Consider the following 14,732-nt stretch of genomic DNA (forward strand, 5'->3'; position numbering starts at 1 on the left):
TTTCTCAGCCGGCTTTGATTAATCAGAGTTTTGAAACTTCTCAGAATTGCTCTCAGAAATCACAGTGAGTGCAGATTACTCCTTTCCCAAAGCAGGCATTGCACAGGCTTTTTATTTATAAGGCTTTTCACGCTCACTGGGGTGAGAAATAGGAGTGACTCATAAGAGCAACTCTGAGCCTGTTGTGTGTCTACTTACAGCCAGCATGTTGCTACGACGTAAATGAGTGGGATTTTTCTTCATGGTCTGACTTGCGCTTCACTGCACATCCTCCTAAATCGATAAACCCAACGTATATGTGCTCTGAATCACTGCCACTAACAGCAGATGCAGAGCTCACCTGCTGTCTCATAGCTTATGTCTTATGTGTGATGAGTTTGAAAAATCTAGCACAAGTGGGCTGTTCGATTTCAGCCAACAGTCAGAACTGCTGCTGTACTGCAGATGGTGTTATAATGACTGAGATGACGTTTCTACACACTTCACTGTATGAGGAAGCAGCTGGGCAGGGTGTTGTCGTGTTACCAGCTCCGGCACCAGAACAACTTTGTCGTACGCAGGAGAGCAAAGAAAATAAAATGAAAAAGTGAGGAGCGGTAGTTGGAAGGGTTTGGGATATATTTTATATATTTGCATGCCCCACAATGTCTTCACATTGGGCTACAGCCTGTTGCTAACAGTGGTATAGTCATCATCCTATCTATTTCAAAGCTACAATACAATAACATGACTGTGTACACATCAATGAGAACACAGGTGTTACAGAAACCCAGCCGACACTGCAACACTCTTCATGATAAAGCTCCTGATAAGGCACAACTTATTTTGACCACAACACAAGGACATCATAGAAAATGTCTAAGTCTTTAAAAAAAATCTGCATCTGTAATAACAATATTCTAATTTAAATTTCTGACAGGTTTCCTGTCATATGTATATGTAAATGACCTCTACTCTGATTGTCTGCTGTTTTTTTTTAGTTTCTACATATGAACTGTATGGCCTGTGGAGTAAATTATATTCAAATGGTTTCAAATGAACAGTGTTTACATATTACAGCAAACCTTTTTATTTCCAAGAAAAGTGAGAAAAATTAGGTTTTCCATGATATATAGGCCATTCAGTGTGTTCTCACACCCCTCTGACAGGGGGGTCTTGCTTTTAAATGTTATGCAAAATTATTTATATGTAAAAGAAAACCCACATTTTTTTTTCTTCAAGAAGTGTCTAATCTCTGATCTGTAGAATGTGTTTATGATCGTTAACATTTCTGTTTTAATAATTTCAGTAATTTCATAAATTCGTTTTTCCACTACTGATTTTCTGCCTGTGGCTGTGTTGCTTTAGTCAGGCTCATGTCTGTTTTGCTTGGCTCTCTGAGTCTACATAATGGCTCCCTGCCACTTGCTGGCTACACTCAGCAGATCATGTGGAGATCCAAACATGTGCTGTTGCTTAGCACACTGTTTAACCATTCCACTTCCCTCATTTCCCTAAATCCTCCCCAATCTGTTCAAACCATCATCTACTGGCAGCCCTCCTCTCCAATCAGATCCCACTTCCCCCTCTCGCTCTCTTCCTGCCCTTTCTGTACACAGCTTTGTCTGTATCTGTCTTTGTGGATTGCTCACTTGTGAACTGTTCTGGGCACAACTGCTTGCCAGCCGCTCAGCTGTGATAGATTTTGATGCTATTGATTCAATTTGTTTTACCACTTAGCTTATAATATGACACATGATGACATCACTATAATTTTCATCATCATCATCATCATCATCATCGTCATCGTCATCATCATCATCAGTGTTCTCATCTTTTGTACTCCTCGGGAAGGATTGTTTTTTTCATGCTGCAGTAATCAAGTCAAGTCAAGTCGAAGTTTATTTATGTTGCACTTTTTATAACAGGTGTTGTCGCAAAGCAGCTTTACAGAAAAATCCAGGGTCCAAGCCCCCATGACCGTCGCCAATGTTGCAAGGAAAAACTCGAAGGAAAAAAAAGAGCAAGAGAAAGAAACATTGAGAGGAACTAAGACTCAGAAAGGGAAAACCGTCTGGTCGACACCTGATAGCAAACAATAACACAAGAGCAAAACGAATAGAGGATAAGATTTTGACGTTAGTATAAAATATAACAGACAGAAAAGGGGAAAAACAGTTGAAGCAATGGCTATAATTAAATTACGTAATTATGTATTATATAATGTAACTATTGCGTATGAGTATGTCAGATTAGTTCCATCCGAATCCATCGTGCCAGTAACTTTTTATGAGCTACAAATTCTTGTGTTTGTAAAGACTATGTAAGTTTTTAACTACTATAAAAATGAGTGGCACGAATAATCCCAGGTCATATCCTGTGGGAGAGAAGCAGGCCTGGTTGGGGCTCTGCCTGTGTTTGATTGCTGAAAGACCCTGTAGTGTTCTCTCTCCACTCTAGTTCAGCGGTGACCAGTCCTGTTCCTGAAGATTTCAGATCAAACACTCATGGCTCTAATGTTGAGATGCCTCTCTTAATATGGTGGTTTGTCACCAGAAACAGGGCTGGGCAGCCATACTTTTTCTGGACATTCTTAGGATAACTGTAGACATAAAATGTTTTTGGTCAGTGTACTCTGGCCTTGATTATGGAGGCACTCAGTGAGGCATTGATTTGTATTATTTGTAGCCCAAATGAACCTAATAAGTATTGGCCTACATCAAGCGTGCATTGCCAAACATCAAAATTTGTAATAAAACAAAAAGGTTCCATTCTTTTTGGGAGACTTAAGAGTCTTGGTTATGAGCTGGTTGCTATCTTTGCTTCTCACAATCCAAGTAATCCAAATACATTGCACGGTGTTGTTATCTGGACTCTGAGGTGGTCAGTCCCTTGTTCTGAGAACACCAGCAGCTTCTTTATTTTGTTGTTTCATTTGCGTCTTTTTTTCCTTTTCTCAGTAAGGCTTCGACACATCCTTTCAGACCCATAGCATTGAGTTGTCTTCTTACAGTGGAAGGATGGACAGAAACATCTGTGGATTTTTTTTCAGGTCTGAAGCAACAGTGGAGCTTGAATTACTCCTCTCTCCCAAAGATTGAAGCTTTAAGTGCTGTTCATCTAATGGGAACAGTTTTCGTGGTCTACTAGGTCTTGCATGGAGTCCAATTTTGTCTATATCTTTTAATAATTTTAATTGCAGTTTTCTCTCTTTCTGTTTTTCCACTTATTTTCCTCTGACTTTCTGTTTATTTTGCCTTTTTAGATTGTTCTATTGTATCTAATCTGTTTAGAAACATCTCCTAAAAATGGAATAATTTGTACTTAATAGCCATTTTGAGTGAAAATGAAATAAATGAAGTATAGTGTCTGACTTTTGCACAGTACTGTATATAATTAATACAGAGATATTTTATTCAGCATGACATCTAACTTCACTGAAATGTCCAGAACACTTATCTTGTCAGACTAGCTCTTTAGTCATTATCCTTGTCTGCTCTGTGCTGAACCTTTAGAATCCCCTCAGGAGAAAATGAAGTTGTATTCTCCTTAGTATTAGACCTTTATAATTTACTGTCTCCTTGGATTTCTTTTTGTCTCACCAGTGCATCTACATGATGTTCAAACATCAGCAGATGAGTTTAAAAGTCAATGCTTCATGTCCAATTTAAGCCTTATTGTTTTAAAAAAGCAGACCAATGCAGTGAACAACCCTGCTCTAGATTTGACTTCAACACTGAGCAGCCTTAACTTCTGCGCTGAGGGGTGCAACCTAAAGAGTTGAAGGTGTGCCAGTCTGGGAAGATTTCTGAGGCTCAGCTACAGCAGGGGGCTTTTGACGGATTTGGCTGGTGGGTTTGAACCTGTTATGTCTCATCCTGACTGGGCCAGGCAGCTATCTCCTCCACATCCTGACTCTGCTGCACTGCTCTATCAGTACAAGTCCCAGGCGCAGTGGATTATGTCTCCTCTCTAAATAGACGTAGACGGTCAGATGAGTACCTAAAACATATAAACAATATGCCTGTTTGTTTGTAATGGTTTAATGTCAATCCATGCACAATAGCATTATTAGTAAACAGTCATTACAACCATAAGCAGAAATAAAAGTGTAGAAAAATTGGTAACACTTAATAAGGCTTCATAAGGATACATGACACTTACATAAGATTGTCATTACAACTGACATCACCCTACGTAATTGTTTATAAATGCTTATTATAACAGGCTTCATCTGTCATAAAGGCTACTTTGATCTTTGACTTTGATCAAAATTGGTAAATGTAACCTTTATAGCGAATAAAGATAATTGGAACAAGCATTTATAAACAGTTATGTAGGGTTATGTTAGTTGTCATGACAACCTTATGTGGTGTCATGTTGCCTTATGAACAGCACCCTATAGCAAAGTGTTACCGAAAAATCAAATGCTTCATTTTCTTTTATTTGTGCTAGATTTAACCCCCTAAACGCCTACATTACACTGAAAAAAGTGATGCATTGATTCAAACATGCACATACTTTTCCCACTGATAAACTATGCACAATTTTGTCTTCCACTTTACTTAATTTTGGCAGTAGTGAACCATGACTATTAGATCTAGGCCCTCAGTTTGAATCCTTCATGTCAAAACAAGAAGAAAACCCACCTCTTCAGTAATGCTAATTTCTGCTTGTGCCCTCATGGATTTTCTAATAGCATTATAGTGCTAAGATAGCGCTAATGCATGTGAACGTTTTGGCCTTTCTAAATTAAGCAGACTTTTAAAGCTTATAGAAAATTCCAACTATTTTATTTGAAACCTGCTTAGCTTGTAATCACAGTCAGTGATGTATCTAGGATTCCAGAAGGCTTAGAGTGACGGGTTTCTCTCAAAATTGGTTCTAGCCATTGGAAATCAAAACATATTTGGTTGATTCTGCTGTCTCTTGGTAGTTAATCCAATGTGTAAGGCCTTTTATTCAGCTCCTAAAGTCCTAACCAGTGGGAGAGCTTGCTTGGCTGTATTTACCTATATACTGTAGAGAAAATAGATTCTAACTGAACAGTTTTCCATTGTGCATTTCAAGATTCTAACCCTTTGTTTTCAACCAAAACAAACAACAAAATAAGACTATTACTTAGGGAACGATTTGAGAGGGGATGCAAGGAGATGCCATTCCCTTGTCAAAGGAAAAAAAAGACAAAAACCATCCCCCTTGTAAAATGATCACCCCCCCCCACCCCCCCACTTGGAAGGACTTAAAATGTGTATTACTGATATTTTCATTTTAACCATATGTGAGATTTACACACTATGGGAGCTCTTCATCTCAAACAAACGATGTATGATTAGGGCAGAGCACGCACAGCTATGGAAGAGATGCTTATGTAGAATCACATACTTTGGCTTTTTGCTATGCTGTTTGGTACAGGGCATGCACCTGCCATCAGGGTTGCCAGAGATTTCCCGCCAAACTGGGCCAATGTGAAAAATGCAGTCGTGGAACAAAATAATAGTTTCAGTTTCTGGTGGGCAGTTTAAAGTAAACATTGGGATGGAGATTTTTGCTGGACTTAGCAACCTAATCCACCATAAGGAAACTCTGAAAATGGTCGGCTGAAATGACCCTCCCCCAAACACAACAAGCATGATGGTTCTATTAAATAAAATATTGTTGGACATCATTACGTCTTTGAAGACCTAGAAGACCCTGAAGGTTCCTTTCTAGTTTTTTGACAAGAATTGTATAATTTATTACACGAAGACACTTCCAGCTTACTTGCTTTAGGCAATTATTCTGTTGATGTAATATATTTTATTCATGTGCAAATGAAATTTCAGTCATGTCAATCAAGTAAAAGCAATGTGTCACTTTTTCAGTATTCATAAGTTGCATTATTGTTTCATTCATGGAATCATTTATAGCAGTTAGAATCATTTCTCTCAAGATCAATAAATGAATAAACCTGCAGTTGAAGTGGTTAAATAATTTTACAGTTCAATGCTGTGATTAAATTTAATTTGTCTTTTTGATACTCTTGCTTTGATTCTGCTTCTGCGATGCGGAGAGGGAAATGAATAGCAGGCCGTTTGTGGAAAGGAGCGGTGGTGAAAAGACACTGGTCACAGTAGATCACAGCATATGCTGAAGTGATGTGAACATGATGTTAATCAGAGCAGCAGCGTGGAGCCTGTAAACCCGCTGTGCGTGCAGCCTCTACAGGCTCAGTGCTCTGCTGCCAAGCATCAAGCCTGCAGCTTCTCTCCCTCTCATTCTTTCTCTCGGTCTCTTTCTCTCACTCTCTCACCCCTTTCACTCTCTGTCTCTCTCTCTCTTTCTCTCCCTTTCACTTCTGTGTCCCTCTCACTCTCTTTCCCCTATTTCTCTCTCTCTCTCTCTCTCTCTCTCCTCTCTCTCTCTCTCTCTCTGTTCTTTATGTCTGTGTTAGTTTTTCTTCCCCCGAGCATGACATATCTCACAGACGAGTCTGTTCAGATAAGTCTCAGTGAGTGCTGCGTTGTTGACCACAATGTCCACCCACTGTCAGGACTTCTCTGCCTACTACTGTCCACTGTCCATCCATTTATGACTGACCTACAATCCATTGCTTTAATAGTAATAAAGGAATCATTTCATCACTGTCAGAAGAACTCCAATTTCATCTTCTTTTCACCATTTGAGCAGCTTTCCCCTTACATCATGAGAAAATGTAATTCTATTTTATGTATTGGCTGTTTAATAGAAAAAGATACATGAGAAAATTACAAAGCATATATCATAGCGTGAGTATCTATGGGCTAATTTGTAGCGATGGACCATGACTTAGTGCTAGGCCTTTAGTTCGGGACATAAATGTCAAAACAGGGGAAAGAAGTAGTTTGCAGACTACAGAGCATTTTGCTAACTGTATATGAAGAATACCTTTTCATAGCTACTAATTAAGAGCTCCATTTACTACTGTGGCAAGCTGTAAACATTCAGTGAGAGAGCTTAGTCCTGCTTGTTTTAGCTGATATTGGGTTATTAGAGAAGAGTGACAGACTGTGACTATTAGAGCTTGAGCTACAGTACAGACCATTAATGTCAAAACTTGGTCAGAAACAAGGAAAAAAAATGCTTCTATGATAATTTTATTTTCTGCTAGCACCCCTATGGGGTTGCTTGTAATATGTTAACTATTGGCAATTCAAATGAACATTTTTTGGCCATTCTAGATTGCTAGGATGCTTTTTCTCACAAAATTGTTCCCATTCATTGTAAATCACAACATATTTTTTTAATGATTAATTACCCTGACATTTTATAATAATGTTGGTGTCAATCTAACATGTAAGGCCTTTAGTCCAGCTTTAGTCCTTATCCATAGGAAAGGTTGCTTGGCTGTGTCTGCCTAGATACCACAGAGGAAGGAAATCCTGCATAATCACTACAATGCTTGCAGTTTAAATTGAAAAAAAAAAAAATGACAAACTGATATATTTTTATTTCACAGAAATTAGTAGGCCTTCTCTGAAAGTGTCGAAGGCCCTGAGGTTTCCCGACACCTATGTAGATGGGCATTTAACATAAAGCCCTAAATAAAGAATAAAACAGAGAAAAAAGAAAATCAATACAACAGGATTTTGTGACAAATGGACCAATAGAAATGGCCAAAAGTAAATCTTTAAGTCAATTGGTTATGTTAACATATGTTTAGTTATTTCCCTTCTTCTATGTTTTGATAGATAGAAGATAAGAGGTTTTCTTACAACATTGTCAGTAAGCTTGTTGCAGCTATATCTGTAAAACAGTGTGAACAAGGGTGTAAAATTCACCATAGAATGAACTCTGGTTGTGCAGTTAAACTGCATTCTGCAGGGGCCTCCAATCTCCATTCAGGTTCCCTTTTGAAAACAAGCTTTCACAATGGGGAATTCCTTGTAAAATGAAAGATAAACAAATAACACAGAGGTGTTGCTTAATTGAATTGTCGGTGAAGCTCTTGCATGCAATCAGCACAGCAGCTCAAACACATCAGCAGGAATAACCTTGGCAGAGCATCAAACCTTTGTGTGTGATTGTGTGTTTGGAGTGTTTTCACCTTGGAGCCACACCGGTGCTTTTTTTGTCTCCCCCTCACCCATCTAATTAGTCTGTGACTATAGCATTAATGGTGTCAGTGTTTAGATTTGATTTATTTTGCTGTGTGTCAGAATTAGTGGAGACTCAGCAGCGGTGGTCTGTGCAGGGAGCAGCTCAGCAGCTTCGGTTCTGGACAGAGACGCATTTCTGAATTTAGAGTAGAACGGATAAAGGACAAAGGATTTGGTGTGTGTGTGTGTTTTCAGGAAGCTAGGGCTAAACACTGCGCTCTTTGTGTGCGTTGGGCTCAAACTGTCACAGTGTGCGGCGTCACACCCCTCCAGATTTGGGCGATGCTTTTTTGTTTGTGTACAGTGCAGTGTTGTCTTTCATCAACAATAGCAGCAATGTTGGCAGCATCCTACTGGCACTACAGCACAGACCTCCACCCTATCTATCTATCTATCTATCTATCTATCTATCTATCTATCCATCCATCCATCCATCCATCCATCCATCCACCACCCACCCATCCAAACATCCCTTGATCTTTATCTTAGATAGATAGATAGATAGATGGGGAGGAGAGGAAGGAGGAACAGATAGATAGATAGATAGATAGATAGAAAGATAGATAGATAGGGAGGGAAGGAAGGAGGAATAGATAGATAGATAGATAGATAGATAGATAGATAGATAGATAGATAGATAGATAGATAGGGAGGAAAGGAAGGAGGAATAGATAGATAGATAGATATAGATAGATAGATAGATAGATAGATAGATAGATAGAAAGATAGATAGATAGGGAGGGAAGGAAGGAGGAATAGATAGATAGATGATAGATAGATAGATAGATAGATAGATAGATAGATAGATAGATAGGGAGGAAAGGAAGGAGGAATAGATAGATAGATAGATAGATAGATAGTTAGATAGATAGATAGATAGATAGATAGATAGATAGGGAGGGAGGGAAGGAAGAAGGAATAGATAGATAGATAGATAGATAGATAGATAGATAGATAGATAGATAGATAGATAGATAGATAGTTAGATAGATAGATAGATAGATAGATAGATAGATAGAGAGGAAAGGAAGGAGGAATAGATAGATAGATAGATAGATAGATAGATAGATAGATAGATAGATAGATAGATAGTTAGATAGATAGATAGATAGATAGATAGATAGATAGATAGATAGATAGATAGATAGATAGGAAGAAGGAATAGATAGATTCTCTCGCTCTCTGTCCATTCTCTCCGTTCTCTCTGCTCTCTCTCTTTTTTGGCTGTCTAACTGAGAAACTGACTCAGAGTTCTGAAGGCATTGGAAGGCATTTCTTTTTAAAACAAAGATCTCCAGAGAAACACTGAAAACACAGGCTCTGCTCTGCTCTGTGTCTGAGTTCATCTGTGTTCTTTCTGTACATATTTGTTCAAATGACTTTGTGTGAAGTGATCTAATGGACTCTGATCTAACATGGGCCTCAGTGCTGCACAAAAGTAGAAAATGATTTCTGTTCAGTGTAGCATGTGTCTGCATAACTTACTGTGAGGATGGCCACGTTGGCTGGGTGTTTAGATGTGTCTTTTACTTTGTATATATGCAGTTTGTATACGTGTGTGGGTTGGTGAGTGTGTGGGTGGGAACTTGTAATTAATCTCCGTTCAAAAAAAGTAAATCTCCCACATATCTGGCTTAGCATGCAGCTCTGCAAGACTTAAATATTAAAAATACATGTGTGTTTTCTGTGTTCATGTTTTCTCACTCTCAGATTTTGTTGTATGCGTGTGCATTTGTGTAATCAGAACTGACCTATCCAGGCTCTGCTCACAGCAACTGATGCAAGGTTGGAAAAGCTTTACAGAACGTTGGCAAGAATCCCACTTAACTTAATGAGAAACTGCAGCGCACGACTCAGTTTTTTTAAAAACAGCTCAATTTGGAATACACTATTCAAATGATTCATTTTGCATATGTGTGGCAGGTCATACTGTTAAGACTGAGTGTGTTTTTTTAAAAGTGTAATCAAGCAAATCTGTCGCTGTGCCTGTGTTTTTTTTATAAATTTATTATACACTTTTCTCCTAAATTGGTCATTGCCAATTCCACTCACCTAGCTAGGTTGCCTAGGTTGCAGAGCGGCACACCAGGTAACCACCCTGGAGGCTGGCAAATGCATCCTCTAAAACACATGAAGTCAACACATCTTTTCAAACTGCTGCTAACACAACATCGCTGTACAGCTCAACACGCTTGAAGGAGAGCACTAACTGCTAATTCTGTTCCATCAACTAACAAGACACCCGCATTGCCTAATATTGCGCTGAGTGATGGGAGGGCCATCCTACCCACCCAGAGAGAGCGGGGCCAATTATGCTGTCTTGGGTCCCATTTCGAAAACTCTTTTTAATGTGCCCTTGCACACTTTGACTCACCATTCAGATGCATGTACCTCTATGGCACAGCTTTTCTGCCATTATTTTTGGGTTTGATATGAGAAGTGTGTCAGATTACAGTGACATTTGGACAAAATTTGCTTCCACAGATGGCTGTGGTATTGCCGGAGATTGAACTTGTGATCTCCCAGTAATAGTGCCAACATGTAGATTATCGTGACACTTGGGACCCCTGTGCTTACTTTAATTCAGTGCAACAACATAGTGCTGCTCTGTATTGTAGCATTTTAAGCTGGAAACTCAACATTTTGTAGAGAAACCTAACAAATGTTACACAGTCTATTTTTAATAATATATATGTTTTTGAGTTACAATGTTTCATTAGGTCGTATGGGAGTTTTGTAAGCTTGCATTTGTGGTCGGAGCATAAATAAATAAATTCTGTGATGTATTTCTCTTTAGAATTTTTTGTTAATTAAAAAATCAGTGGTTCTCAAAGTGGTCCTCAGGCCCTCCAAGATGGTCCACATTTTTGCTTTATCCCCCTATATGTTAGAGGTTGGAAACTGAGCCAAAATGGCCACTGTCTTGCGAGCCCTGAGGTTCTGTTTGAGGACCACTGTGCCCAACTTGAATATAAAATCATGCTGCCACATTTCTACTTGAATGTGATTCCTGAACGAAGAGAGAAACCAAAGTTTAAGAAAACAAAAGACCAACTTTTCTAAGGCTGGATCTTCATGCTGTGCTGAAACCTGACAGGCCAGGCAGGTGGTCACACATTTTAGACATACACTTTCGCTGTGATTAATGCATATGCTCGCATAAGTGCACATACACACATACTGGTGCATAATGTCTCTGGAAATCTGTGTGTCAGATGGGATTCACAATATTTCCTGCTGTGAACCTATCGTGACCTGTGTTTTCCATGCAATGTGAACGCACTTCAAGCAGATGTTTCCACTGTTCAGAAGGGAAAGTGTAAAAGCTTTCCACCACCACCACCACTGCTACTACTACTACTACAGACACACATCCTCTTCAACTATTGTTATGCTCCCCCCCTTGACTTCCCTTCACCAATGATTTATAGATGTTGGCAATGTAGCGCAGCCTGTTTGTTGATATCGGAGAGAATGTGCTCGTGTACTGGAGGGGATTGGCTTTGTTGAAGCACGCTCTCGTTGGCTCTCTGACTCATACGCTGATGCGCGCTCTGCTGTGCCCTGGCATGGGTGCTGCATGCGAGTAGGTGTGTGTTTGTGTGAGTGTGAATGTACAGCAGCTTTTGGGATCTAAAGATCAGCTGAAGTGTGAAAATCTGCTCTTGGTTGATTTTATTACTTATGTATTTTTAGGCAGTCTTTTATATGAACTTTTGCTCTTACTGAAAGAACAGCTGCTTTCCTTTTAGCTAGTTTTATTGCCATGTAGAACGATCTTTCTTTACTTTCTAAAGCCTAAGTGAAGTGTTTGGTAGGAGAATATTATCACTGTCATAAGAAACCTCATAAAAGTTTTTATTTTTTAGTAAATGCCATTTGAAAATGCCAGCTGCATGAAAATTTCATGATATTTGGACCAGCAGAAATGCTTGAAAATTACAAATGCTTTATTCCTTCTGTTATAACGTTATGAGGAGAATTTCAGAGAAACTTTTAAAGAGGGTTTTCATGTGCCTAGCTGTTCCCAAAGCATCATAGTAATTATTCTGAAAAATTCTGATCAGAATTAACCACAATGCTACAAGCATGCTTCACTCGCCCATTTTGATAAAGCTTCTATTACCCCCCTTCCATTGCACATTTTCATTCATTCCGAAAATTTTCCCACGGTTAAAATTAGGCTGGGTCTGGATCACCATGCTGAATGAACTTTCTGCCCTATGCTACCCATAAGTAATTACAAAAATATGCAACATACTAAAATTTATCATGCATTCTGCCTATGCTGGGACACCTAGTAGCATGTTTAATAATTGTTCTAACAGTTAAGCTCAAATGCTAGAAAAGTAAGCTTTATTGTCATAAACGTGCCGTATCTGGCTGAATCTTACATACTTGTGTTATATCTGTAAACTACACTTTGCAGCTTCTAGTATCTTAAATCCTGCATACAAGAAATTTGACCCCAGTTAGTGCTGCATCTGTCACTGATGTGCAGTAGATGATACTGAAAGGAATGCCTGCAAGGGTGTAACGTCTTTATTTGATGTTGTGTGACATCCTAAATGAGGCATGTAATGCCCTCCTGCAAAAAGGATGAAACTCCTGCTCTTATAAAAGATGTAAGAATGTCATTTTAAGCTTCTGGTAGCATGCTTCTTCTGCACTTGGATGACTGTTGTACACATTCTCCAGATAAAACAGTGCACTCAGACCTCTCTCTTCTTTGCCTTTGTATATGGGACAAAGGTGCTTCGTCCTTAACCTTTTGCCTTCCCGGTCCAGTTGACCCATCTATGATCCGCCCACAAATGCATAATTCCTTTGAAGCAATTGAGCCCCTTCAGCAAAAAAAAACATATATTAACCATTTTACCTTTTTTGGATTATCAGATGTTTTGATTTCTACTTTATTAACTTTTACATTAAAAAGCCAAACTAAGTTTAATTACTTTTTAGTGACCCATTTGTTTTAAATGCAGGGTACAAAGTTATATCATACCATGTTTACATGATTTTCCATATGTTCCATATCACACCGTGTTTATATGATGTTTATACAAGCCTTACAGGATATTGACAAAAATCCCATTCAAGCTTACAAGAAATTATATCAACCTTTTTTAGAGGTGATATATACCACTGACTTTGCAGTTCAAAATGCTGAGCTGGGCTTTGCCGTTGTGGCTTATCTAAACTATACAGGTTGGAAATGACAGCAAATTTGCCACCATGCTAACAAAATGTACCCGGTCACATGCATATAAAATACATCTTATTTGAAATAAATAATTACCTCTGAATTTATATGTTTTGTCAATGTGATATATATCCATTTATCCTTTGCAACAGATGGTATGAAAAAGCATTATTGTGGGTAGAGCACAGTTGTTCAGTTGTCATGGTACTGTAGCTATAGTCCTCGTCCTTGTCCTGGGTTTCCTCTCTGACTCATCCTACACATTATTGTTACTACCTGTGTTTTGTTTGCTTCATATATTTAGCATCCTTTGTTCAGATTCCTCATTGTGAGGTCCCTCGTACGTTTCAGATATTTTTACTTGATGTAGATTTAATATTTCCTTTGCATTCTTGTTGTCTATTTTGACTTATTTTATTTGTGTTTAGGCTTTTTCTTACTTCTGTACTGCTTGCACTTTATCCATTCCTCAGCCTTATTCTTTTCGGATATGCCCTAATAAATCTACTCAAAAGTAAAGGAATCAGAAATGAGAGGATTCTCGGAGATGGCATTTATTTTTGATCTCAGCAGGAGAGTCATTTTCATTGGGAGCTAGCATATAGCCTGGATACAGTGAGCTCCAGACAAAAAGCTCTGTCATTAACCTTTAGCTGTTTGATCTCCATGGCTGAAGATCAGAGAGAGGAAGATGGAGTCCTGCACGGGTCACCTCGTATGAGGCAGAAAGCATTGTGCATTGACCTCATTGCATGGCGTATATTCTTGAGAATGGAAGCCAAGCGCATGGGTTCCTGTGGTCTGTTGAAGGTTGCCTTCTCATGTGGACGTTTGGGATGAAAATAGAGAGAGAACTGAGATGAGATGAGCAATGATACATTTTGGTAGAGCTGATAAGAAGCAATGGTCTTCTGTCTGAAGAGCTTCATTCTAATCTCTGCCCTATGCTGTCTCTGCTGCAGCTACTCAAAGGATTGATGCAAAGCCAATGTTCTACCACATGGAAAGGGCTCCCCAGTGTCCCGCTGTGAAACCAACACAAATCGTAGATAACCATACACATAACATTTTTTGGACCTTCTTCCTGCTCTTGACCATGAGAATCAGAAGAGAATATGAAGCATTCTGTGGAAAGCAGGTTGTAGCAGCTGACTGTTTACCAGGCAGTGACTGACTGTAGGGAGTCTGCTGGCAGAGAAAGGTGTCCATTCACCACAGAGAAGTGTGACAGAGCTGTGTGAGATGATTAGGGGCATTAGTGTTTGGCCACGTTGGCCGTACATGAGTTGGAGATATTTGGGAATGCCAGCCAAGTCCACATCTTGCCATGTGGGTGGCATGATGGTGCTATGAGCTGTGCGCCGTCAGTCTGGATGCCACTTCCCATCAGGTGGGCTTATCTGCTTGGGCATGGCCAGAATCTTACTTTCTCT

General features: G+C 39.2%; 1 protein-coding gene across 1 annotated transcript in view; it reads left to right on the top strand.

The window, feature by feature from the left end:
- Positions 1–14,732, top strand: part of thsd7aa (thrombospondin, type I, domain containing 7Aa) — a 168,932-nt gene that overhangs the window by 46,032 nt on the left and 108,168 nt on the right. The gene's annotated exons all lie outside the window — the stretch shown is intronic.

Source organism: Colossoma macropomum, unplaced genomic scaffold, assembly GCF_904425465.1.
Source record: "Colossoma macropomum unplaced genomic scaffold, Colossoma_macropomum, whole genome shotgun sequence".
NCBI classification, from domain to species: domain Eukaryota; kingdom Metazoa; phylum Chordata; class Actinopteri; order Characiformes; family Serrasalmidae; genus Colossoma; species Colossoma macropomum.